The sequence below is a fragment of the Cyanistes caeruleus genome, chromosome 4 (assembly GCF_971803275.1).
Source record: "Cyanistes caeruleus chromosome 4, bCyaCae1.hap1.1, whole genome shotgun sequence".
In the NCBI taxonomy this organism is placed as follows: Eukaryota; Metazoa; Chordata; class Aves; order Passeriformes; family Paridae; genus Cyanistes; species Cyanistes caeruleus.
In genome coordinates, this window is record NC_141704.1 from 81,478,431 (window position 1) to 81,505,959 (window position 27,529).

Here is a 27,529-nt window from a genome sequence, read left to right on the forward strand (position 1 = left end):
TTTCTGTTTTCATATCCCATCCATCTCCGTGATGAATAATATTTTGATGGTTTTAGTAACATGTTTGATGTTAGTTGGGCTGGGAGATTAATTCCCTTCAAAGCTCTTGGCTGGCATCACCTCCAGTTTGGTGCTGTCACAGGAATTATTTTTCTTTTTTGTGCTTTGTTTTGTCAGAGTGACAAAAGGGAAAATGATGCCAAACTCCTCTGTAAAGAACTTTGAAAAAGCAGTGCCTGGCAGCTTGATCATAAAGCCATTTTGCACTACAAAAAGAAGGTACCTTTCAAAGATTTATTTGAAAAGAAATACTAAGAAAGCCACGTGACACCTTGCAGCTAACACAGGGTTAGAAGGAATTCAGAATTAACATCTATTTTCTGCAGGTAGATAACCTGAGTCTGGGAGAGATGATCTGTTGGAGTCCAATACCATAAAAACAGGAAACCTTTGTATAGGAAATTTTATGAACTCCAGGGTAACAGCACTTGCCTTGGGATTAAATCAGAGTTTGATAAAGTATCTCAAACTGTTGCTTTCATATTTGCCCAAGAAATAATTCTGATCACAGCTCTTCAGTTTCATGTTTTTATGCCAGAAACAGATAAAGAAATCAAACCATTGCAGGAAAAACCAAGTTTAAAAGAAGTCTGGAACAATGAATTTGAGGAAATTATCAGGAGATTATTTGATGAATAATCCCAGGCTGACATTTGAAGGACAGGACAAAACAAAAGAAACAAATGAGCTTCTGAAAAGCTGCTCCTCCCTTGAACATAAGGATTTTTCTTGGGTTTCTAGAGATCCATGTCCAGGGCATCAGACAAACCTGAGCTCACAGCAGCTTCTCCCATCAAGGTCTTGGCAATGCTGATGAAATTCACATCTAAGAAAGTGCTTCCACCCAGTGGAGCTACCCTCACCCATGGGAGACAGGGAAAGCCTGAGTTGGATCCTGCAGCTCAGGCTCCCACACAACCCAGTTCCCATTTTGTGTGAATTTCAGGTGAGCACAGCACTCAGATCATCGTTATTTGGCTCATTATAGACACAAAAAAATCCAAACTTCTGCTAGAGAAACACAAGTGAACGTGCATGAGAACAGAAAGGAGAACACAGCAGACCCTATCTTTATGGGGTTAATTTTGGTTAAAAAACTGATGTAAGGCAGAAGATATGAATCCCCTGCTAAGCTTACAATTAGTGCCTTGCTGTTTTGTGCAGCTGAACAGAACCCTATCTTCAGATGAATTTTTTTGGAACTCTTTTAATGATTTTGGCTGCCTGTATTAAGCTGCTGCAACATTTGATTTCCAGGGTAATGACAGCCAGGTCTAAAATACCCTAATCAGACATCCAAGAATCAAGGCCTTTCAAAAATAACTTGGAAAAAAACCCTGCCCTTTCTTTTGGCATCTTCTCTTTGACAAAAAGTGCGTCCACTTGCCAAATTAAGGAGAAATATGAAAGAACAAACAGACCCTTGACCTATAGCCAGACTATTGTTATGCATTCCATGACTGTGTGACAGTGTAAAACATGAATTTAACAAGACTGCTTGGGAGCTTTCTTATTATGCATGCACACTCACTCTGGTGATTTTTATGAGGGTTTTGTTGGTTTTTTTTTGTCCAACTGGTCCATTTTACTCTAGAAGAATGCAGTGGTTACATGAAAACTCACCAATTTCTGTGCAGAGCTCCCCCCCTGCCAACAGTGACAAGTCAAAATAAGTAGGTCTGAAATATTTCTCTGTTAGAGTTACTTTATGCTGATCAACACAGCACTCAACTGGAATCAATCCAAAGCATCAGGAATACCAAGATGTGGAATGAAAATGCTCTGCATTTATCCATTAAACGTTCACACAGGGTTCACAGATGTAGAGTTAGCCCAGGGCACTGGACATCCAGCAATGTATTATGGCCAGAGGTTATTGCTAAAAACAGTCAAGAGCCAGAAAACCAGCCAGTCTGCCAAATCTGAGGATTGCAACTGGACAGGAGAGAAGCTTCATCATCAGCTTCAGCAGGGCCAAAAAACTCAGCATCCGTTTCTTACATGCTAACTTCCACTTTTCTTAGAAATCACTAGAATGGCCTTCATTTCTTGATTTTAAAGGAACCCCAAACACTTATTCCTACCATATTTTCTAAGTCTTTTTATACATATATAAAGAATCTCCAATAAAAACCTATTCTTAAATCTAAATTCTGTGGTGTTTCATAGGCAAACTGTTTCATGACCTGATCCAAAACTCACTGAAGAATCTTCATCATCTGACTACCAAAAACAAGTGCTGCTAAATCACACCCTGACATTTTTGTTTCTGAAAACCAGCCAGGAGCATCCATGTCAAAGAATGAAGCTCAAGGACTTCCCTGCTCTGTGGAGCCTCAGACTCCAGCTTTGTTAACCTGACTACAGCTCCTTGGAGAATGTCTTTCCATTGGAAGTTATGAAAATAAATGTAAAATATATGCTCACACATCATAAAAGTGAGGTTTTGTTTCATTTTAGACGACAAGATTAAAAAAATTACGCTTTGAAAAACAAAATGAAACTTACAAACCCCCTAAACAATAAAAGGTTATGTGCTATGGAGCTGCTTCTGGTCAACTCCTCCCATCGAAGTGAAAAAGGCATCAAAAAGAACAAATTCAGCATCTCTGATATTTGTAAACATCTCTGTATGCAGCAGTTGGATATGTTAGGGTTGTTTTCCAGCTGACAGGAAAAGATCCCAAAATCTTGTCAGGTTTGACTGCACTGTAAATCTTGACTAGCCCACTAGTCATGAATCAGGTTTCTAATTTGCCCTCTCCCATTTCAAGTGTAAATTAAGACCAAACCTTCAGGCTCACTGTGCTGCAGTCTTGGTGATCCAAGTGGTGCTTTCCATGAGTTTTGGCACAAAATTCCCCTTTGGAAAGATCTTGGAGACCTTTCAGATGAAGCGTTTTCACTCGTGATGTGCTGTTATTAATGACTCTTCCCCAAATGTAAAAAGGCTCCACATTTGAACACAAGATTATTCTTACTTAGAAGTGACATCTTTTTTTTTACCCCAATCACCAAACTAACCATGTGCTTGAGAGGGCAGGGTCAGCTTTAACTTCTGATTCCCAGATTTCTGAGGATATTTACCAAGAGTCCTAACAAAACTCTTCATTACATTGTGCACCCACCAGAGCACCGGATGGCTTTCCCCACACGACCCATAACAATGTCAATACTGAACTGCCTTTCCTCAAAACCAGCACAGCTTCTATTTGTGTATAAATGCTAACAGTTCAGAGAAGGAAAGCACAATTTCAATAGATAATTATAGATATAATTCAATATTCAGGAGGTAATTATACCTGAGTTTGCTACACAGTGACGGTCTGTTCAAGATAAACCTGCATTCTCTACTTGCAGACTGAGCTATCCCTTAAATTTTCCATCCTCAGGGTACAATGACAGTTTTTCTTTCTTCTCTGCTTTTAAGACAATACAGGCTGCTGATTTTCACACTGATTCTCCACAAGTGAGAACTTCATGCACTGTTAAAAAGGTCTCCCCTGAAGAATGAGTTCTTGCTTAACCCTATTCACTTTGTACAGCAAGAAACTCCCAACAGGCAACAGAACATTTTCAAATTCCAGGGCAGTGAAAGGTTATAATTGTGGCTCCACCTCACTGTGTTATAATGAACCCAAGACAATGGAATCTCCCCCTTGGCAGGAGGGACAGGATTACCCCATGGCTGGATGAGGATGCATCGGAAACAGAGCCCGAATGGGCGTGACAGAAACAACACGAGTCATTCACAGCAGCAATTGGCAGTGTAAAACAGCAAAGGGCACACTCAGCCAGAGAGGATGAAGCCAGTCTCTCACTCCCCTGACCCTGCAGAGCTGGAAGATGAAATATGTCACACAAGCTGGCCAGCAGAGTTAAAATCCACCTGATTTTAAAATTTCCTGGCGCTGGTGTCAAAGAGCTCAAGAAGTGGGCTCTGTGCTTGGTGATTGCTGCTGGCCAGTTCTGCTCCTGCAGGGCCATCCTTAACTCTCCCCTGTGATGGACACAGGCATTCCCAGCAGGCAGAAAGACACCTCCATGCCAAGAAAAGGCAACCCAACTCTGGTGCTCCACCACACCCCAAACGCCGCTGTCATTACTGCCATCAGCCAGGGATTTCGAAAATTTGAGTCCCAGTCATCTGCTAGAGGAGACAGAGGAAAATCTGAAGGGAATGGTGGGTCTGCCAAATTGTATTAGTTAGATAACCCTTTCTCTCTGATCCCTTTGTTATTACATCTGGGGGAAAGGGAAAAAAAAACCACAAAAAACAAACATTTAGGCAGCTTTAGTAGTACAATTCTGCTTCTGCTGTCTTAGAGATGTTAATGTCACACATAAATCTTCATGTTTTACTAATGGCATCATATATCTTCCCAGGCATTTCTAATTCACCCCTTGTTGTGCTATCTAAGCACTTTATCACACAGGGTTGCTCTGTGGCAGGTATTAATATTAAGACACAGTGCCTTGTCTTCCGTAGGAAAGTACACGCTCTTATCTAAATTGCTGAGACTAATAACTTGAAATATTGTCCCTGCAAACATACTTGAATGGTGTATATTCAGATAACCAGAGCTTTTTGGTTTTTTCCTCCTTCTCCCCTTCCCTCCCAGCAAGTGAACATAAATTAAGCCTCCACAGGAGTTAACCCAAGAACAAGAATTCCCAGGTTGGAGGCAGGGAAGGATGCTGTCCTGCACCCACCTGGCAGGGAGCACACCCCACACCAGGCAGGACTCCCAAGGGTGGCACGAGTCCTTTTATTCCCCAGCAACCCCCCCATGGAGAAACATGAGCTGGGAAACAGAGCTGCTTTCCTCCTGGAAGTTTCTCCTTTGCAAGTAAACATTATTGTACACAGTCCCTGTTGCTTTAATCCTTCTGTGCCTTGGAACTTGGACACCTCAAAGTTAAATTGTTTTGAACTGATAACTGGCCTAAGGATTCCCCCTCTGCTTATTATTTCTCTGATCCAGATAAGCATTTGGTTTTTTTAATCAGTCACAAAGATAAAAAGAGAGAACATTGGAAAGCCTTACAACTCCACATACTTAATTTAGCCTAAAAGTAATTTCTGGGCAGAAAGGGAAAATTTAATTAACTCTTCTCTATAAAAATGCATAGTAAGATGTGTAGCAAGATCTTATACATTCCTTTGAAGTTTGTCATACATTCCTGAATACCTTTGACAGCCTAAGAAGTTGTGTGTCTGCTTCTGATTAGATAATTGAAATAAATCTACACCAAATAAATTCAGATCTCTTAAAATAAACTGCAGAGGTACATGAACTCTGGAAAATGCATGTAGTACTTCAACCAAAAGGCATTTCTGAAAAAATCAGCTATCATGAAGGAATTTATTTCTCTATTTTCTTTCTTGCATGGGGTCTCTGCAGCTAGTGTCCAAATTTTAATCCAGATTTAATTCCAGCCAGCACCAGCTACTGTTATGTGAACTGCAAACCACTGCAGCAGAGGGAAATTGTATCTTTTACACTTCCTGGTTTCTCCATTTCACACCTAACAGTGAAATGCTCATTAAAAACAACAGATAGCACCGTGTCAGTCACTTAACTCCAAATCCAGCAAATATTTGCCTGCTATTTCAACTTGAGACAGCAGTGGCAAAGCAGATTGAACCTATAGGGAAGAGCTTCACAGGGTCAGTTTCAATTCACTGCTTCCAGCCTAGAAACCATCAACCAATCCATGCTGCAATGCTGTTTTGGCCAGACTACAAAGCCTGGAAAGGTGTGTGTATATAAATATAAACAGATATATGTGTGTGTGTGTGTGTTATAATACATGCTACAATGCAATATAATACATAGACCCAGACATACTACATAAAATGGAAGGTGGCAATAAAATTGCATGTATTGCTTGGCAATACATGAAGAGAACAAGGAGAATTTAAGAGCACAGCTGGGTAATAGCTGCTTAAAGCCATGCAGCTACCTGAGACTCCAACAGAGCACACAGGCACCAAAGCTTCCCGTGAAGAGTGACCACAAACCCCAGTCATGCTGATCAGATGGATCTTATCAGACTCATCAATCAGGCAGCCCTGCCAAGAATTGTGCAATGCCCTTCTGAAATCACAAAGAAGGCAGCACACCGTGGGTTGAAGGTCCTCATAAACAGTTTACAGCAAGATGACCAAAGAGAGCCACAAGAACATGCTGCAGTTTCAGCTGTGTGACATTTTAGCTGCTGTTAAAATGCTGAGATGGTCTCACACTTCATGCAGCCAGGAACTCCTCTGGAAACACGTTCTCACAGCCTGGGGAGATAATATTCCCCTCATCCTTTATCCTGGGACAGGATCAGATCCAAAAGCAGGCAAGGAGGGCAAGTTGAGGCAGTGGGATAGCACAGAACGAGGGCTGCAATCACTCAGCCATCTCTCTACGTTGCTCAGGAGCAGCTCCAGCCCAAAGCACAACTGGTGATGACAAGATAAACACACTTGTAGAATATCCCAGGCCACCAGCCCAGCACCAAGGTACATGAAGTCATGGAAGCGATGAAGTGCCTGACATTTACAGGGAGACATCTAAAAATGGTGATGAAAGGTGCAACAGAGCAGCCTGTGCGAGCACTCACGTGGAAATAGAACTTTGAGCCACGAAAGAGCAAGTTAAAAATGTGTCCTGGAAACCTGCTGAGAAGTCAAGGCTCATCCAACTCAGGGGCAGAGAAAATGGAAGCAGAAGTCCTGACTGCACAAAAGACGTGAGAAATTTTACATTAAACCTGGGGTCTGTCTCAAGCTGACCCAAGTATTGAGGTGAAAATTTACTTCTAAGGGCTCATGTGATGGCAGATGCACCTTCTGTTTCCTTCTGACCTGAGGCCAGACTCAGAAACACATTAAACATCTCACCCTGTACATATTTCAGTGCTTTTCAATCAAAAAAAAATAAATAATTTTTTTAAAAAGCACAAAAAAAAATGTTATCAACAATTTTTTTTTTTCTTCTGTGCTTAAAAAAACCCAAATAAATAAAAAATCCAAACAAACATGGAACCACAACCAGACCTGTCACAGAACACAACAAGTCAATGCTGCCTACATACAATTTACAGAAAAATACAAGAGAAACCTTTGTTCCCAAACAGTGATGATGAGTAGGAAGATAGTATGGATAGCCATCAAAAACTTCTGGAGAGCAGAGAATTATATAAAAATATATGATTAAAAATAAATTAAAATATAAAAATAGATTAAAATATAAAAATAGATTAAAATATAAAAATAGATTAAAAATATAAAAATAGATTAAAAATATAAAAATATAATTATACATAATATAAAATATAAATATAAAAATATATGTCTTGCACTACTTTTTCTCCCCTCAGGACTTTAAAGTGTAGTTATTTGCTTTTGGTGCATTGAAATACATGGGGTGGGATTTTCCAATCACTTTTTACCATCAGATATGTGAAGTGTCCATGCTCAACAGGAAAAAAATATTTTCCACCAGATGGAGCAGTGCCACAATTAACAAATATTCTAAATTATACTGAGTAACATCACACCTAAATGGAAATAAAGCAGCATTCTAAATGTGTGTTACCCAGTTTATCACCTCCAGCAGTGCCCAGAGCTGGTATTTCTGATTTCAGTTCTATGACTGTATCATTCCAGTCACCTGTAAATCTTCTGTTCATCCCTTCCTACCCTCTTTTTCACTGCATTATTTCAGACTGGCTCTTCAAAAACCTTCCTCTCTCTCATCTCAGACTCACAGATCCAATTCAATCTTCATTTCTTTCCCTTGCATTTCCTCCCAGTTTCAAGTCTCTTGCTAAATTCTACTGTCATTTCTCATAATTCTTTTCTCTTAGTCCTCCTTAGGAATATTAATGCAAACCTGAAAATAAAAAAAGCAACACAAAAATAATAATAAAAATACCCTAAACCATAGAACTCACAAAATTTTCTTTTTCTTTGTAAAGTCTGCTTTACTTTGCAACCTTCCCAGTTACCTGGGCTTATAAATGTCACAGCAGAATTAGTCTTATTTCCCACCCACACCCATTTTCTGTGAAAAAAAATACCAAAAAACTCATCTGCCCTGGCTTCTGCAGAAAAGCAAGCATGTAAACAATCTAAAAGGAATGGGGTTTCTAAGGCCACACTGTCCTGTAAAAGTGTTGATCAGCTGTCACTAATTTATCTATTGATAATGCCCAGTGGAGGACAGGATTTCTTTATTCCCAAAACTCTAAAAACAAAACTAACATGGAAGGCACAGGTAGCTCAAAGTAAATCCATTCCATTCTGCATATGATATATATAAATCAAGCATTAAATCACATTTTCTATTATGTCACTGAGGTGCCTGCTGTCTACTGACACGTTTAGTGACTCAAGAACTCATTCAGCAACGAGATCATGATTAGTTATCAAGTCAGCTTGCTCTCATTCTGGAGATGCAGCAGAGCAGTACACCTCCCTTATATAATCTCATTTTTCTCCAATGGAGGTGGGTCATTAAGGTGAAATTGAGCCCACAACAAATCCCAGCCTGAAAGTCACCCGTGAAAGAACCCATCCAGAAAAGCCTCTAGAGTGTTTGCCTTGCTGGATGCCCCCAGTTTCTGGGTCCTTAATACATGGGACCTCAAAAACCATTTTGCAATAGTCCAACAACAGCCCACATGCTCACTTTCCATGCATTTTATTATTTTATAATTTTTTTATATTTATTTTTTATAATTTCATAATTTTTATTATTTTATATTTATTATTTTATTGATTTATTTTGTGTCTTGTCTTTCCAGGCATCTCTAGATCACTTTTCTTTGACAGCTCCAGACAGGCTCCACAGCACAGTTTATTAACCATTGTAACAAAGTTATTCCTCTTGGGGTTTTAATTAACCAAGCTCAATAATATTTGCACTTCAAGGGTGATCAGAAATGGTCCAACTTTGTCTGGCAGCACTTGTGACCCTACACACACAAATTCCCCAAATCAGTTAGACAGAACACAAGGGGACTTCTGAACTACAAGAAAGAAATGAAAAAAAATAACAACTGTGGGCTCTGTGACATGAGGCAGGTGTCACATTTTCTTACCACCAAGAGAAGAATCAACCAAACATTGTTCTTCCAGAGGTTCATCACCCTGAGCATAAAAATGTGTGTCTAATTCACTAGTCTGGTTTCAGATTCCAGCTATTCCATAGGATTTTCTCTGCTAGAATCACAGAGCCCGTTAGTAGCCAATATCCGTCCCCGAGGAGGTTCCAAGATTTGATTTTTATTAGAGTCCTCTATATTGTTCATACACACAAGTTACAGCCCCTCATTCCATTTTTCTTGCTCCTTAATAGATGATTTTGGTTTTGGCTGCATGACAACAATTTATCTGAACAGAGCCACTTCATTGAATGGCACAGATTGCACTCTCCAGCTGCCTTATCTTCATCACTGCTCACTATCCCCCCACCCTGCTATCATCTCTGCTTTTTAATCTGAATTCTAAGTAGTAGCAGCTGTAGTTTCACCCAGTAGTGACTCTCAAACTCAGAAGGCCAGGCCTCCCCTGCTCACCCATCCCTCTGGGATAATCCCAGAGGAGCTGGGCTGCTTTTCACCTTGGAAAAGCGTGTTTATGGGAGCTATGGGTTACAGCAGTACAGCCAGGCTATATTCTGTTGACCTTGGAAATTATCCCACCATTGATTTTATGTACAAAGCTCCCAGGCCCTGCTCCTTCCACCACCCCCACTCCCTAAAAACCTTTTTAGGTAGGGGAAGTGGGAAAGTTTGTTTTTTTTTCTCTCCTTTTTTTTTCTTCACCATTTTTTTTCTTCTTTTTCTAATTAATTGTTTTGGAAAGTTGAAAAGTAACAGCTAGACACACGGAAAAATTTTTAGGTATGGGACAGGGCAGACCACAGAATTTCCACAACCACTGAGTAAGTTCAAGGAATCTCTAAAATATCATTCCTGCATGTAATTTGCAAGAATGTGGATAAATGCAAATAGTTGATAAGTACTTCTATTTTTCCCTAAGGTTTCAAACACAACAATGAAACTGGAAGCCTGGAGAACTTGGAGCATTCCCAGTACCAACTGGACACTCTTAACCTCTAAACTCTCCACTATATAAATGTGTCGTGTGTTTGCTGAGTAGATGTTTATATGCACTTCCTGTTTCAGGGCGAACTTTTTAGTTACTGGGAAAAAAACCAGGAGCTCTCCAACCCCTTGGGAATCATTTTCCATTAAAGAGGCTTTGGATAGACTATTTGTTTTTTCAGATTTGGAAAGAAAACCCAAAGGAATGTGTATTTCGAGTATCTTTACTCATTTTACAATAACAGTCCAGGGCTGTATGGCTGGAAAAAATTGAAAATTTATTTTTACTAATCTGCCTCCTGACACCTGATGATGCTTTGCACCAATGGAACACAATTTCCTTAGACATGACCCTGACAGTTTTTCACTTGATCACACAAACAACCACAGTTGTTATAAATGAGCAGCCCTACCAACAGCCTGCATAAAAAAGGCCAACCACCGTGTGAGTATGAAGCCTGCACAAATCCCTTCCCACTTCCTAACAGCTGGACTCTTTCAGGGCAGGAGACAAGTCTGATAAAAGCTTCTGTTTGGGCTATTTCTTCTACAAAGCAAATTAATTTCATCTCAACACCGCTCATCCAGTACTTCTGACAAGCCAAGCTTCCAATAAATTATATTTTTCGAGAAACACAATGTGAAAGATCACACCTAGTACTGGGGTAGTTCACAATTAGCACTTTTTGTCATGACAGAAATCAGAGGATATGGGACAACCATTAACTGAATGCAAGTCTAGAGGCTTCTTTTTATTACTGCCCTAGGCTTGACAGTAGCAGAGAATCATTGCAGAAAGAATTGAAAACCTAAAAAGACATAGGAAGGACAGAAATAAATCAGCAACCTAAAATAACTCAGCAGTTTTAAGGAATTATTCTAGATCACAGCATTCAGGAAAACTCTCAGGTGACCAGATTTCAAAGGGAAGATAAACTGAAGGAAGAGAAATTAAGATACGGGTTGGTGATTTAAGCATCCCCATCTGGACCAATATTCTGTCTTTATTAATTTGACTACAGCCAGAGTAAACTGAGTTTTTTAAAGCATGCATCTGGATTTCTACCAGTGAAAGCTAAATAAAGAATGTCTGCTTTTGCTGAAGTGTGAGCTCTGAAAAACCCTGACTTCACTTCCAAAACGCCACTTCACTTCAACTGGCTGATGCTTTTTAGTGGTACTTTCAGGAATAACAGTATTAAAACTCCAGTTAGCTCATTGTGACACTTTCACATTTAAAAATCTGTACAAATCACCTATCAATCATTCACTGCAGCCTTTCTGCTTTACATTTGCTTCACCCTGCCAGCCACCATCAATTTCTCAACACCCAGGGAGAAGATACACGTGAAGGAACAAAAGCCTCAGATAATATTTGATTATTTTTAGCCAAAATTTGTCCAACCAGGGCAGGTTCAGCATTCAGAGGAGTTATTCCAAGTGGCACTATGAAAACAAGAAACAGTAATTTGCTTCAAAGGTAAAGAAGCCAGACAACCAGAGTCATGTCTAAGTGTGTGAATTATAATAAAGTCTCTTTTCTCTTTTCTCTCTGGGGGACCTCTTGAGTTTATGTCACTGTTTCACAGCCCCACAGAGTTCACTCTTTCAGCAGAACGTTGCAAACACTGAGCATGAGTGTGAGAGGTCACTGCAGCATGACAAACTGAGTGAATCCAGGGCTGATGAAAGATGCTGGGTATGAAATCCTCTGCCTAAAAAAAGCTGCAGCACACACTAAGCAACACAGATTTCATTACGCTTCCCTAAAGGCACCACTAAGTCCTGAGCAATGATCTACTAAAGATTAGAATGACTATACACAGGTGTAGTGGAAAAATACGTCTTCAGAGCTGAACTGAAGAGCATTTCCTGAACATTGCTGGAATATATTGCTTTGTGTGCCTTAAATCACCGTGGAGCTGTCAGACAGCTCTCAGTAATTCTGACTTCAGCCAGATCTGCCCTTACCATTCTGCATCACACTGTGCCTTCCAGTGCCCAGAGTTTCGTGTAGTCTCATTTAGTAGGTGTCCCTCTAAAAATGAGTCATCAAGTAAAGGAAATTAAATGAGTATCCAATTAAGTATCTAAGCTGTTGGTATGTTTTAATATATTTTATTTACTGAGGCTTGATCTTTTTCAAGATTGAGAGCCACCAGAAGGAAAAAAATTTCAATGAAGTCAATCTTGAAAATGATCAAGATCGATCAAAAGACCAGGAATTGCTCCTGCTTTAGCTGAAGTCAGTACAATAAAGGACAAGACAATTGCCCCTGTCCTTGTGAAATGGCTCCAGTTTCACCCTCACTGTGCAAAGAGTGAGAAAGAAAAGGTTTTCTGGTACTCACCCCATGGCAGAGAAGGGCACACCATGCCATGCAGAGCTCAGGGAGGCTGGAGAAAGCTACCCCTGACATCCTGTTAAATTCTCCATTAAGTCCTTTCACCACCAGCTTTCCATGCCTCCCACCCCTGAGGCAAATGGGTGAATGTCTTGTGTTTAATTCAAATATATTCCCCAGAGGAATCGCTTTCTCCTCTCACATCACATAAATAATTCCACAGTGGTCAACCTCCCTCTGTGTGTGCAAACAGCACCACCCCAGCAGAGCTATCTGACAATGTGGATCAAGAAAGACTTCCAGGGACAGATGAAACCTGCCAGGCCATCACACCCAGCCAGGGTGGGAAGGAAGGGTGGTCCTCTGAGGTTTTTAGTTCCCAGCAGCTACCTCCACACTGCAGTCCAGCACTGCATTTTGCATCCCTTATCAGCTTCAAGCCACTGTTCACTGACTCAAGGACGGAACATTTAAGGAGGAAAAATATAAATATTCCTCCAAGTTCTTTTGCTTGTTTTTTTTTTCCAATCTATTGAAGTACACAGTCCGAAATATCTATTTTAATAGTAGCAACACAGCAAAATATCTTCAAGATATTGTGATGAAGGAAAAACAAAAAGCTACAATTCTAAATATCATTTGTTTAACTTTTTAACACACCACATAACCCTGTTAGGCAGTGCACACTGCTGAGTGACCTATAGTGATACTTGTTTTTAAGACACTCAGCCTGACAGTCATTCCTGTTGTAGCTTCTCCTCGATTTAAGAGTGTTTAGGGTCTTTTAGAAGTCAGGTTTCTGAGGGGACAGGCAAAAGGGGAAGTCACCAACCACCAGTACTCCACTGTTCCTTTTTACAGTATCTACATCATACTAAAGATTGCCCAAAGCAAAGGTTTCAGGAGAACAGACTCACAAAATTAGGCTTTCTAAACCCCCTCCTTAAAGGCCTTGCCAATGCTCATATAGAATGACCGAGAAGTAAATTTAAATCCTCTATAATTCTTTCACAACTTTAACCCCAAACCATTCCAACTTCTGCTAAATAAATGGACCAAAAGCACCATCCAAGTTCACTTCAAAGTTCCTCTTCCCTGCCCTCGAGAGCAGCTGTTGCAGCCCGTATCTATTCTGTGCCTCCTGAATTTAAGTTTCCTTTAGTACCTGGAAAGTGAATTTATCTTCCCAAAAAAAGGGATGAACAAACAAGTGGGGCAGGCCTCAGCCTTTACATGGAGCCTCTCACTGGGATAAAAGAGCAGGATTCCACATTATTCACCTGCCTAAAACACAGGGAGATAAGGCACTTTGCTACCCCACAGCATCACTTTTCTGTCTCCATAACCCAGAGTTACAATCCTGCAAGAGTGTGACCGCTGATCTTCCTTCAACTGACACCACAGAGACAGATTTTATCCTGTGAATCTGATCCTCCTTGCTCTTTGAATGTATTTTTCACGTTCTTTTCACATGGGAGGACCCAAAGGGCAGTAAAGCATCTGTTCTAATGTCACCAAACTCGTAATTTCCAGTCTCCTACACGGAAAGTCTATTTTTTGCAGTCACACCCTGGCATAGAAGCAAGATGTGATGAGCAAACTCCAGAGGAGCCACATCAGTGCAAGAGAAATCATGGATTGATTTGATCCAGGTCATGGAGGCTGGACATTACCACATTTTCCCATTTTACTCATTTTATTTTATTTTTAAGTCAGCGATACCAACTACAAACTTTAATCCACAGACTCCAAGCTAATGCCCATGAGTGTAACTTCTATTAAAACCCTCTGCTTTCCATGCATTCAGAGAAATTAGGTTTGTGTAAAATAAAAACCAAAACAGATGCCCAAGAGATGTAAATCAGTAAAGACCTACTGATGTTACAGTGATTTATGGAACCCAGGAGTTCAGCTTAGCAAAGCTTTCTGCGTTTGGCATTCTCAGAGCACACACAAATTCTCTCCCTTCCCCTCCTCAGATTCCCATCAAATGCAGCCCTTGTAACAGAAGTGCTCTTTTCCCAACTTGGCTTCAAGTCATGGCTGCAGCTCTCAATAGTATATAACCTGTCAAGATAAAATATGTTTGGGGACATACAATCTCTACTGAGCATTTTATTGACTTAACTCCGCCATTTCTGAAAGGCAGCCAAAATTCTTTAAGGTTTTTAAATGACTTCGTTTTCTAAATATTATCCATGGACTGATATAAGGACACAAAAATCCTCAGTTGTTTGTGTAATTTGACTTATGTGCCATGCATTGCCCATCATGATATATTAATTTTCTTTTGCAAGCAAACAAAACAAATCCCAGCTACAAATTGCTTGGGACATACACAAGGCAGAGTTATCCTGGGAACCATTCAAAGCAGGAATTTTGTTCACATAACATCTGCAGGTCATTCAGAAACTACAATTTTGCTTCTTAAAAAAAAAAAAAAGGGCAACCCAAAGCAAAAAAAATAAAAATTAAAAAAAAAAATCCCACAAAGTTTAGGCCTTCACTGCAGCTTTTCTTTGCAGATGCTGCATGAGGCCCAGGATGGTTAAGATCAAGATACAGAGGTGTTACTGATGCCACAAAAACACTCCCAGGAACATCTCACAGGAGAAGAATGACTCTTGGGAAGAGCAGAATATGTGAGAACAAGAATGAGGGCCCCTCTCAGGAATACCCCACATGTTCTCTTGTCCTGTAGTGTACCCTGGTCACTCCAGACAGTTGTTCCTCAATGTTAAGCCTTCCAGAAAGCAATTCTAGAAACCCCAATGCCCTAAATCGAGGCTGAAACTGTAAACCTAATAATTTGCTCCAGTTGTTTGAATTAATGATCCAAAAATCAGTTGGGCCTACATTACTTCAATAGGCGTTCTTTGTGAGGAGAAATTCAAAACTGCTGAGGTGGAAGAGCTAGAAAACTGTGAGATCAAAGAGCAGAAAGTTGATGATAGCCTCATCTACCACTAGTTCTTGGTGGGCATCACCTCAGTTAATAACATCACAATGCACTTATCACTTCCAGGGCAGCTTTCATTAAAGGACCTCTAAGCACTTTGTAGGCCCTAATTAAGCCTCAAGCCACAGCATTCCCATGAAAAATAGCTGTTGAGATTTCCAAAAGGTCAGGAAACAAGTGTGCTCTTAGAGCAGATGAATAAGGTTTATTATTTACCTTATTAACAAGGTTCTATCCACAAGAGGAGAATATTGAATAGAGCCACACCAGAGCAAGCAGAGCTTTGTGCCAGTGCTCAGAGCAGAGAGAGCTCTTGTGCAGCTTCTCATGATCTTATTTTCACCTCAGCAATCACTGACCAGACCTGAAGGGATTTGCTGCAGTCAGCCCTTGACCTCTGTGCTACTGCAGAAACCTCAAATCTGTTTGCTAGAGGAGTAACCAAGAAAAAAAAAGGGGAAAAATTCTGCTAAAGCAAGACCAAAGCAGCAGTGATGGAGTGCAAGAGTCCTATCTCCTGCTCCAGTGATAGTAAAAGGTTTTAAAATCATAGGAAATTCAGGGAGTTAGAAAGAAAGTTAGGCTTGGCAAGCCCTGGGAAAAGTGTTAAAGGTAGGCCCTGGGAAATGTTAGGCCTTGTGAAACTGCACCTGTGTGGTCAATATATGATAAATGATATAATTGTTAGATGGGATTAGATATCATTATTGTTTAAAGAATCATGAATAAATGTTTCAATAATGTTTAAAGAATCATGAGGAACTATGTTAGGGGTTTAGGGGAATCACAAGAAATCCATGCTTGGGTAAAAACAATGTATACAATAGAACAATATAAATTTAATAATTAATATGTAAGTTGTATAACAATAGAGTATAAAAACATGTTCAGCTCAAAACCAGGTTGGGTCAGATTTGGGTCTGTGTACCCCTGACACCAGAGCTCTTTAATAAAGCACTTTTATATAATCATTCTGTGATTATGTGTGTTCCTGAATGCTAACACCAGCAGATAGCTACCTTGAAAGAGATCATTCACAGCTTCAGATGCCTCAGGTGTTCTTGAAGATTTTGTAGGTGTTTTTGAAGATTTTGGAAGTTTTCTGAAGATTTTATCAAGTGTTCAATTTTGAAGCTGCCCACTTAACTACAGTTCTACCAGGGATTTTGAAATGAAAAAAAAAACCTACTCTCACCGAGATGCTTTAAACAGAAGAAAATAGTGGGAAGAAGTGTCAGAGGTCAGATCTGCAACTCTGTTTAATTCACTTTAATGTTCACACAGAAGAATGCAAAGCAATATTTTTTCCTCCTCCATTCTGCCTGCAGAGCACAGCTCAAGCCATCACCTCTGTCTCCTGACACTAGTCAGAAACAGGTACCTTCATGTTAAACCTGGCCAGCTGTAACACATTTGCTAAAGTAATTACATTTATTTTTACAGATTACATGGGTTTAGGTTTCACTTACTGATGTACTAGAAAATCAGAACTTTCAATTTTGCAGCTAAAGTTCAGCACTGTTATAATCAAAGACAGCACCAAGTGCCTAAAGCTGCTAACCATACACACATTTGAAGAACTGAAATTCTGCAGCTAGCATGTGCTACAGGATCTATATTTCTCATCTGGTGCCTCAGAGTAGCTTATATCCCTTTCTCTTTTTCCCTGTGACATTATCACATTACCATGACTATGATAATTAGAGAGCAATTACCTAAACGTTAAAATCTTTGTCAAATGAAGCCTTTCTCAATTACATAAATTTATGCACAAGAAATGATGTTATTCTGAGGTTGATGTCAACAGCTGAAGGTCCTTACAAAATCTGGTCCTTCTGGCCATGGAGCAGTGACTGAGCTGTTTGAAGACAAAGCAGCATTCAAAATAAAATTTCAGGTTTTCCTGAAATTCCCCTCAGTGAGCACAGCTAAAAGCTAAGAAATGTGAAGCCACTGAATGGATTCAAATGGCTAAAAGTCACATCTTTCTGCATCAGCTGTTACTAGGAGAAGAAATGCTAAAATAATATTGAACAGGCAAAATTGACAATAATCCCCACAACAGCCAGAGTTGCTGTTTTAGGAGAGTAACTCCCCATCCAAATAATGACAATTAAAAGTTCCAAAAAGCACTGTTTTGGGGAAATCCAGATTATATTGTGCACGTGTCGTGGGACAACCAAAAAAGGGGAATTAGTTTCAAAAGCTGCTGGAAACACCATGCCACAGAGTTTAAACAGGAGAGTGCCTGGGGATTTTCAAAGCAGACATTTTTCTCTAAAACCCTTTATTTAGCACACCAATGAACACAGAAGCTTTTTTCAGTCTTCATGAGAGGGGGGGAAACAATTGCTTTTTTTTGCATCACTTTGAGATATATTCTGTAGAATGACAAGTGCTTAGAAATTAAATTCACCAGAGGTAAATCTGGACATGGATTGCTCAGGTTTCCATGCAATAAACAGTACAGTGCTACAATGTAATTGCCTAAAAGCTACTTAAATAAATGTCCAATAAATTGTGGTGTTGCTGTGCTATTAACCCAGAGGCAGTATGTGATCAATAAAGAAGCAAAAGCCGTACAAAATGAAGCAATCAGGTAAAAGAGGAAGCAGTCTGGGGCAGCCTGTGACTCAGTTTCATACAAAACAGCATTGTTGACACTATTCCCTCTTAGTGTGGATGGCACACCCCAAAGTTTGGAACTGGCCCCCTTGCCCTGATAGGGAGAAATTGGATGTGAGCAAGGCTGGCTCCACAAAAGAGATTCTAGGGATTGCTGAATTGAAAAGGTGAAAATTTGATGGTGAATTGACTTAATTCTTCAATATAATGCAACAGTTCAAGATCTTAAATTTTAAAATAAACATTAAATAAATAAGCAGGATAGCAGCTTACTTCTATTCAGTCTCATTTATTTCTATCCTTTGGAAAAACAAAAATAAATAAAACCATGCCTGATATCACCTAAGGAGATTTATTAAGCTTGACAAAGTTTCTTACTTACACTGGGAATTTGAACTTAAAATTAGACATCAAATTTTTCAGTCCAGTCAGAATATTTTTTGCACAATGCTTATTGCAGGTCACCTTAAAATAGCACACAGTGGACTGGAACAAGATTCAGCTGGTGCTATCCATATAAACATTATAAACCCCCTAATTGCATTTTTTTAATTTTTTTTTTTTTTTTTTTTTAATGAAGGAAAAATGTATAAACAAATTCCATTTGCAGAATCGGTGATTTCAGCTGGGTGGAATTCTGCAAATGCCTCTCCTCATCAAGCAGCCAAGTTGGGTAGCCACTACTGTCTTTATGAATACTGAATAGGGGCATTATGTCCAGACAGAAAATGCAAGTGGGGAAGGAGGACAGGTCATCTTTCATGCACACAGGAACACCAACACAAGTGGAGTGTGTTTGTTTTCTACTACTCGTGTAAATGTCAAAATGTAATTTATAGCTAAGATATAAATGAGACATTCCACCTCATCAGAATGGCCCTTCAGTTGAAGCCAGTTGCACCTGTATAAATGGAAAGTCACATGCAGTACATCAAGATTTTCTTTCTGGTTCTTCAGAGAGATACTTTTGTGCTCCTCTGTGCAGCAGGCAGCACCAAAGTTGTAAGAGAAGCAGCTGTTCCTGTGTACCCTCCTGTCTTTCTGCCACAGATGTGTTCTGGCATTGAATTCCTGCTGTTCATTTCTGACACACTTGTTTCAGCTCCTGCATCGCTTTGGGGTGGGGCAGAAATGGATCTGTCTGACCTCTCCATCCTCCACTGCATTCCAGCACTGAATTACCCTCAGGCCTTCTCTTCTCCAGGCTGAACAAACCCAATTGTCTCAGCCTTTTGCCATGGCAGAGGTTCTCCAGCCCTCTGATCAACTGGGTGACCTCCTCTGGATCAACCAACAGGTTGATGTCCTTTTTCTTTGTGTTGGGGACCCCAGAACTGGCTGCAGCACTCATGGCTGGGGTCTCCCCAGAGCTGAGTGGCAGAATTGCCTCCTTCCCCTGCAGCCAGGACACACCTGGAGCTCTGGGCTGCAAAGTCACCCTGCCAGCTCATGAACAGCCTGTCCTCCACCAGCACCCTGCTGCCAAAAACTAATCCTGTCCTGGCCAAGACTAGGACACCTCTGGATATTATTCCTTGGGATGACAACATTTTTCAGACCTGTGTGTCTTGCTGTAGGAGAAGTCCCAGCCTCTGCCCCCCTCTCTCATTGATTTCCACATGAGCTTGGGCATTTTTGTCTCAGCAAAGGGACCTGCAACATGCACAGTGTTGTTTAGCACATACAAGCTAGACTGAATTTGATAGGAACTGTTCAACTAAAGACAATATTAAAACAGAGATATGGGGTGTTTTTTAAGGCAGAAGAATGCTGGAAGCAAGCAGAAAAAAAGGATTTCAGACATGAGCTCTCCCCACTGGAGTTTCTCTCTAAGCAACATGTAATTTCCACAGGGAGAAGATCTAGGGAGAACTAAAAAAAAAATCTCATCTCAAATGCCCTCAGCATTAGGCTCTCTACTTCATGCCCACCACTGCAAATCTGGCAGGGCACTGCAGCTGGCAGAAGTCATTTCTGCCTGATGGCAGAACGGCATCTACGTGAAAAGACTTGGTGATCTCACACCAATTATGTGAGAACGTATTTCTGCATCACCTCTGGAAATAATTAGCAGTTGTATGAACCACAGGGACACCAGCTACTGCTGTGCTTTTTCTGTGGACAATATAATTAGCTTTGGCTCAGACAGTGAACACTTAGAAGCCTGTAACAGGCTGAGAAGAGGCTTGTAACCCCTCTCTAAGAGCTCGCTTTAAATAAGCAGATAGGGCCATTTAAAATAGGAACATTCCCTGTACTTTATTGCCTTCCTCCCCCCTCAATTCTGGGCTACAGATCAAGCTTAATTACCACCATTCTGCTTTCCTTCAAGTCCTCAAGGAAAGTAAAAATGAAAGTTAACACTACTGAATTCCATAGTCTTAAAACATTTTTCCCTCCATCACCGGGAGCGCACAGCATCAGCTGCAAACCACATTACAAGGAAACTCCACACCACTCACCTGCAAACATCACTGTTTCAAACCCTGGGTAAAGCAAAAAGCATCTGAAAGCACTCTCTACACTGGTGGGAAATCCTGGTAAATTCAAGGGAGCCAGGTTAATCTCTGCACCTAAAACACAATATTTCAAAGCTTGAAGAGGCTGGGGGCTCTAATTCCAGGTGTGCCTTGCACCTCAGGTGCTGCTGTACAGGAGAGCAGCCAAGTTACCAAAACACAAGGAAAGCAACAAACCAAGACAGCAAAATCTCTCTCCTGTGTCCTTTATTCGCTCTTAACCAACACCTGTCACATCTTCAACTGCATTTCCTCACAGCCAGAAAAACAGCAAAGCCCATCTCACAGCTGCAGAGTGCAAAATATCCCTCTCAACTAACACCTCTACAGGACCTGGAGAAGTTTTAAAGTTCTTCTGCCTTTATGAGGCCACAGCTGCATTTTCAATAGAGCACAGGCACCTTCCTGCAATTTTGCAAGGTTTAGCTGAGCTGAAGGCTGAGCTTGAAAGAAGATGTAATATTACACAATTCTGAAGAGTTGATTCAAGAAATGTACTGTTCTCATTTCCCTGCTTCCTTCTGTATTTTCAAGGCAGAATAACTCTACATGTTGCTTTTCTCTGAACTGGTTTCACAATCAACACAACTTCGTTTTGTTGAAAATAAGGAGCCAGAAACATGAAGCTCCCAGAGAACAGCCTAATTTTCCTCTATTTTCTAGCCATCTAATCAAGGAAACCTGAGAAATCCAATAAGAAAAATGCACTCCAGCACTCAAATTAGATACTTCTTCGGTCCTCCCTGGCACATTTTCCCTGCAGTCAGCTTTGGATTTACACAGGTGCTACTCAAAGCAGAATTTGGCCTCTTTCTCTCAGGTGGCCTGACACATTTACTGCAGCGTGCAGATATGCCCATATATTTTATACGTACATAAAGCACACTCTCCCAGAGAGTCTGCCTAGGTCTCTGTCTGATTTTGGCTTGGTTTACTCCCTCTCAAATGAGAAGCAGTTCCACTGAAGGCAGTGAGGTAACACTTGTCTTAAACGTGTGTGAGATCATGTCAGAGCCGTGGTCCGTAATAAAACCAGCTGCCGGTAACTCTTCTACAAGTTTCCATTCATTAGGGTTTGGGTTTTTTTTTTTTTGCATCAGTTCACATGAGCAATATCCATGGGCCAAGAAACACATTTTAGAATGATAGCTATTTCCCCTTGCTAAAAAATCTAGAGAGTGCAGCAAACTATCCCAATCCTGACTGAAAAAAAAAAAAAGACAGTTTATTGTATTTTGTTAATAAACAGAGGTGTTTATGGACAAAACAAGTGTGAATGTGCTTTTGGGAATTATCCTACACTGCCTACAGGACAGGGACAAGATGACCTATATATATATATATATATATATATATATTAAAAAAAAAGCTGGCTTTCCCAGCTTTTTGGTTTTTGGGGGCTGATTGATGCTGCTTATGGGGTTTTTTTACACTGATAGCTCCTGGTATTTAATTCTAAATTGGGAAACACTGAGTGTACCTATTTCTATTCAGCCTCAGAGATCTGTAAGGATGGAACCAGGATCTATGTTCTGTGCCTGCTAATGCCAGCAGCCTTTCCATCACTGACTTTCCATTGCCTTGGAGGGTCGCAGGAGAGACAGAAATAACGTGCTCAGATTATAATGTTTTTTCCAGTTCATCACACCAGTCTCCAGGCTTTCAGAAGTGTAAAACTCTATTTTGCCATATAAGTCAGATTCATAGCCTGTCACCACTTCAATCCCTTCATTTATGACAAAACATATTTCCTACACATACAGTAAATTCCTTTCATTTTTCACGGGGATGAACTGATCTTTATCAGATATTCTGACACAGAAGGCAAACACACCATTACTCCCTCTCCACTTGTTAATATTAAGTTTGCCATACTCCAAGAAAGGAGCTCCCATCTATTTACAGATGATAGTGAACACAAGGGGAGGGGGGGAAAAAAGGCAAAACAAAGCAAAATAAACTGCCTATTTTAGAAAAGTAGTTAGGTCACTATGGCAGATGACACAAGAATGACAAAGTTTGGTTTGACAAGTGAAGCAATAAAAAACAAAAACATCTTTCCTGACCATGGGGACAGTGTAGAGCAGCAGAGTTCAATGCCATGAGCTCCTGCAAAGCTTCTCTACAAGCAGCCAGAATGAGACTGAGCTGGGTCACAAACCAGTTAGGGGAGGGGGAAACCAAAGGAAAAATTACTCCAAAACCTGCATTCTTTACACTTTCCTCTTTTCAGAGGTAAAAGAAAAAATAAAGCAGTCTCCTGCCTCCCTTTGCAATCATGGAGACGGTAAAAATAGAAGAAATGAAAAGCATTTTTGACCATGCAATAATACTTATTGCATTCAATGTGATTATTACTCAAGGACTTTTTCCAAAGGCTCCAGATGCCATTAAAAAAGCTGATATAATGCAGACTTTCTCACAACCCAAATCCTGAATGAAAAAAATATGAATGAGATTAGATAAGTAGTTATTTTGGTCTCCAAATTGGCTACCCCTGATCCTTCCAAGAGCTGGAAAACAGAATTATTCACGTGTTTCTATTACATTACCCAGCAGTCACAACTTGACTGTGCTTCTTTGGCCACATGAGAGCTCCTCAATGGGCATGTCTTAGCCTGACTTTGTGATAATGGTCAAATGCCACCTCCTCAGAAGTACTGCTGGCCAGAGATGAAAAGAATTTGCTGGTTTCAAACCCAGGCAGCCTGTCCTGTGGCTGGCTGTAACACTCATGTTAAATGTGGCCTCAAAACACATTGTGGAGTGAGGAGTAGTCTGGGAAATCCAATTGATTCCTCACCACAAAGATGTGGCTTTGCAGCAAAATTATAGAGGAGATATCAGAGAAGCTCCTTAAACTTACCAACATGACACAAACTATTAAGGTTTGTGAGGTTTTAGACTATTTCTAAGGTACTCAATGCAAAAAAAACCCAAAAACTCCATCAAGCAAAGAACATCTTGCCACTCCATTACTGCACTTAAACCATGTGAAATAAAATCCAGCGACACCAACTACTTTTTCCCCTTGATTTTGATGGCAGAGAGCACCAATGCCCCAAACAAAATAAACTGAAAAGCAAGAATGTAAACACCACTGTGCTCCAGTGACTTTGCATCTCGGTGTTGTCTGGGTAGGGTTTCATTACCTAGAAACTGATGTGGTGGAAAGAAAATCCCTGAGAGCTGCACTGGGGACCCCTTCTGCAACTCCCAAATCACATTGCTCCCTTCCTCCCCCCAAAACTCATCCCTATTTATACACACACACACGTATTTTCTTCACTCCTGTGGTCCAACCCCTCAAAAACTGGCATTTAATCATTGATTTTCTTGAATTTATTGCTTTATACCTGGTGAGAATGAGATTTTGTCCACTAATCCCAGTTTTTAGTCACATAAATGCACACTAGATGCACTGAAGACCAAGGAACTGCGTTTATATATGCACTGGTAAAGGAAATGTTCTTTTCTTGTTTGGGTTATATAGGGGGGAGGAGAGGAAATAGGCTGGTGTGTCTGGTTTTAGAAGGAGGGTTAAGTGGCAAACAAAACCGACTGAAGTTTACAGGGATCTAAATAAAGGAGCAAGGAGAAAAAAAAAGCTGCTCACAGAGCTTCTAACAACACACAGCAGAGAAAACTGCAAGCAGACTACACACAAAAGTTCCTGCTTTTCCTTTTTATTGTCAATATGCTCCTTGATTGCATACTGTGTCCAGTGAATAAGCCATTTACTATTGTGGCTGGAGTGAATGAAGCTCAGACCTTTCCCATATACAGCAGGGCCTTTTAATCACCAGGGAGCGAGGAGCAATGGAATTTTCCTGGCTTTCTGGGTTTGCAGTGCCCTCTCTTGTACAAAATATCATTTCCCAGTGAATGCTCCTTACTGGGATTTTGACCCAATTTCCTGCTGTCATTGTCCTTCAGGGGATGTGTAGAAAATCAAACAAAAAGGGCCAGCTTCTTGATAGCAAGCAGCTCACAGGGAATTCTGAATTCCTCTGCCTCGAGGAAATCACACAGACTAGGTCCAATGGATATTTTAAAAACCCTCAATATCATTTCTATCATTAAATGTATCCCAGTGCAGCTACTGAAATGAAGTTCAGATTCAGGCCAGCTAATGCCCAGGTTCTCCCTCATTTTTACCAGTGCAGCAGGAAAGAGATTAGTGATGTTTTAAATTACTGGGACAGCAGTAGGGAAATTCTCAGCTGGCCTGCTTTTGTCAGTATAATATACATTAGCCACAGAAATGCTTGGCTCTGTATCATCTGGATTGCTTAAACCCTCTTGTTCATATTTACAGCAATTAAAATGCTGCACTTCAGTCTTTATAATCCAAGTTCTGTTTGAAGTGGCAAAGCAACAGCTGTGGCTTATCAGACATCTGAATGAAACTCCTCATTTTCATAGCAGGGGTGTGGCTCTGCACATGGGGATATGCTGTTCCCAAAGCCAAACAAAGCAGCAAAAACCTCTCTCCTCCCTGCAGACCCAGAGCTGCAGCCCTCCAAAGTGATGCTGACTAAAGGCATCCTGCAGGTGAGGCTGGGCAGGTAAATGAGAGCTGACCAAACACTTCTCCAACCCACTCCTATTTCCACACACTCTAGCCAAGCTCTTGGAATTTCTTTTCCAAACCTATGAGATTTAACTAGGCCAGAGCAAAGCCAAATTCTCCCCAGCTCAATGTTGGAATTGCTGAGAGAAATGAGGTTGTCACGAGGTCATGAGGAAGATAATTTTGCCTCCTCCATCTGAAGTTACTCAGACTGAGCAGAAATTGTCTTCAATATTAGATAGCAATGATCTAGGCTATCACATTAGCACTGCTAGGTCCTCTGAAATTGAGAAGAATTATAAAAGGTCATGCCTCTGTGCTTCTGGGATGAAAGATTTTACCAGGGAGAACGTCGTGGCTCAAGGGGGGGAAAAAAGAAAAAAAAAAAATCAAGTGAGGGCCATTTCACCATTAGAGAGCTGGCTGTCAGAGAAAAGAATGAAGTGGGAAAAGGGTACTAACATGCCCTGTGGCAGTCAGAAAGACAAGAGAGAACATCAAAGCCTTGCAAATAAGAAACAAACAATAGCCTGATCACAGGCTGCTTCATCTGGGCAGAGCTCCCTTTGAAGATGACTGGAATCCAATGGGCACAAGCCTGCAGGATGGAACCTTGGCTTCTGAAGGAGCTCAGGAGCTGCTGCTCCTGGCTGAGGGTTTGTCCAGCCCTGCTCTGCTTCTCCCTAGGCAAAGTCAGCTCCTTTGGACAAGGACACAGAACAGCAAATCTCAGTCCCCTTGTGTGCACAGCTTGTCACAGGTTCAGACCAATGGTGAGCACTCGTTCTTCCTCACCCCAAGTAATTTAATTTTTAGAGGGGATTTCCAAGCCCCTTAGGTCCCCACATGCTTGAGGGAAGATTGGGAAGGTCACACATAGGTGTGACAATGACTCTGTCTTCCTGCATTTAGCAATAATTATAATTTAGCAAAAATCTTCATAATTGTTGGCCTGCAAATTTACCCTTCTGAATAGATCCCAGACCCAGAGCATTTACAGCAAAACTTTATCTCCACAGATCTATTTATAACCCTTCTATGAGCTAAATTCCAAAGTTTTCTTTGTTTTGTTGGGTTGTTGGGGTTTTTTTTGCCATTTAAGGACACAAACCAGAAAATGTGCAAACGGGGTGGGTTCCACTTTGCTTCACACCCTCCACAGCAAGTCCCAAGGGAAAATGCTCTTTATTTGTATTCTGTACACAAGAGGGTGTGGAAACATGTCATGTTTCCATTGCCTGAAATCTTTCCCTAATATTTTCCCCACTGCAGCTTGGCCTGGCCCCAGGGGTTACAATTTCAACTTCTCTCATCAACATGAGACTGAGCAAGCAGATAAGGTCCAGCAGCTTGGCCAGCAGTTTTCCTTCCAAGCTCATGACACTGTGGTGGATCTGTAAGCAAAATCTGCCTTCATGCATTTTTTGGAACATGACAAATTCACAGGAAGACGGGTCCAGATGCAGCACAAACAATTCCATCTTGGAGCACACAGGAAATGCCCTCTAGATGTGACAGCAGTGTCACCACTCAGCCTGGTCCACCTCATTGCCTGGGCCTCAGTGGTTTTATGCCCATAATCTAGAAGTCAAATACATATCTGTGTGAATAAACCAAGAAAAAAAAAAGTCTAAGGTGATCTGGGCAATCAGTCAAAAATAAGGTTGTAGCCAGTGCCTAAACCTGGCATTTTGGTATTGCAAGTTCTTTCTAAACACTAATGAACTAAGCCCCAGCAGACCCATGGGCTAAATACAGAAAGGCACAGATTATCTTTTACTTGGAGATAGAGAAACAGACACACAGCCATTAAGTGACTCACCAGGTATTTATGACCACAGGAAAAAATTCAAAGGAGAAATTACTCCAGTGGCCTAAGATATTGCTGGTTTTTTCCCTTTCTTTCACCTGCTTCCTCAGCTATTCCTGCCCTCACTGCAAGCCAGCAGGACAGTCCCCACAAGCAATTCTTCTTGCCTTCAACCCAAGATTTTCTGTTCAGGAGGTGCCCCAATGCTTCGTGGACAGAGTTTTCACCTCTTGAGGGGCAGGAAGGGGGAGAGACATCAGTTTGGGGTGGAAAATGCATGGGAAGGAGCATTTCCTTAATGCAGGATGGAAACCATACAGCTAAAATACCAGCTCACTAACATTTCCTAATGTTTTTGGTTGGGTCAAATCTGTTTCAAGAAATGTAGGAGCAAGCTCCCCCGGGGGTGGGAGGGATCCCAAATTACAGAGTGCTGAGCGTCCTTCCCCGCTGGGCTGGTTGAATGTACAAAAGCATCAGGAAAGAGGAAAAAAAATGTTATATAGTTCAACTGTCCTGTGACCTCGGTGT

At 40.9% G+C, this 27,529-nt stretch overlaps 1 protein-coding gene across 16 annotated transcripts in view; it reads right to left on the reverse strand.

Annotated features, from left to right (window-relative positions):
• Positions 1–27,529, reverse strand: part of CALD1 (caldesmon 1) — a 223,514-nt gene that overhangs the window by 139,199 nt on the left and 56,786 nt on the right. The window lies entirely within an intron of this gene.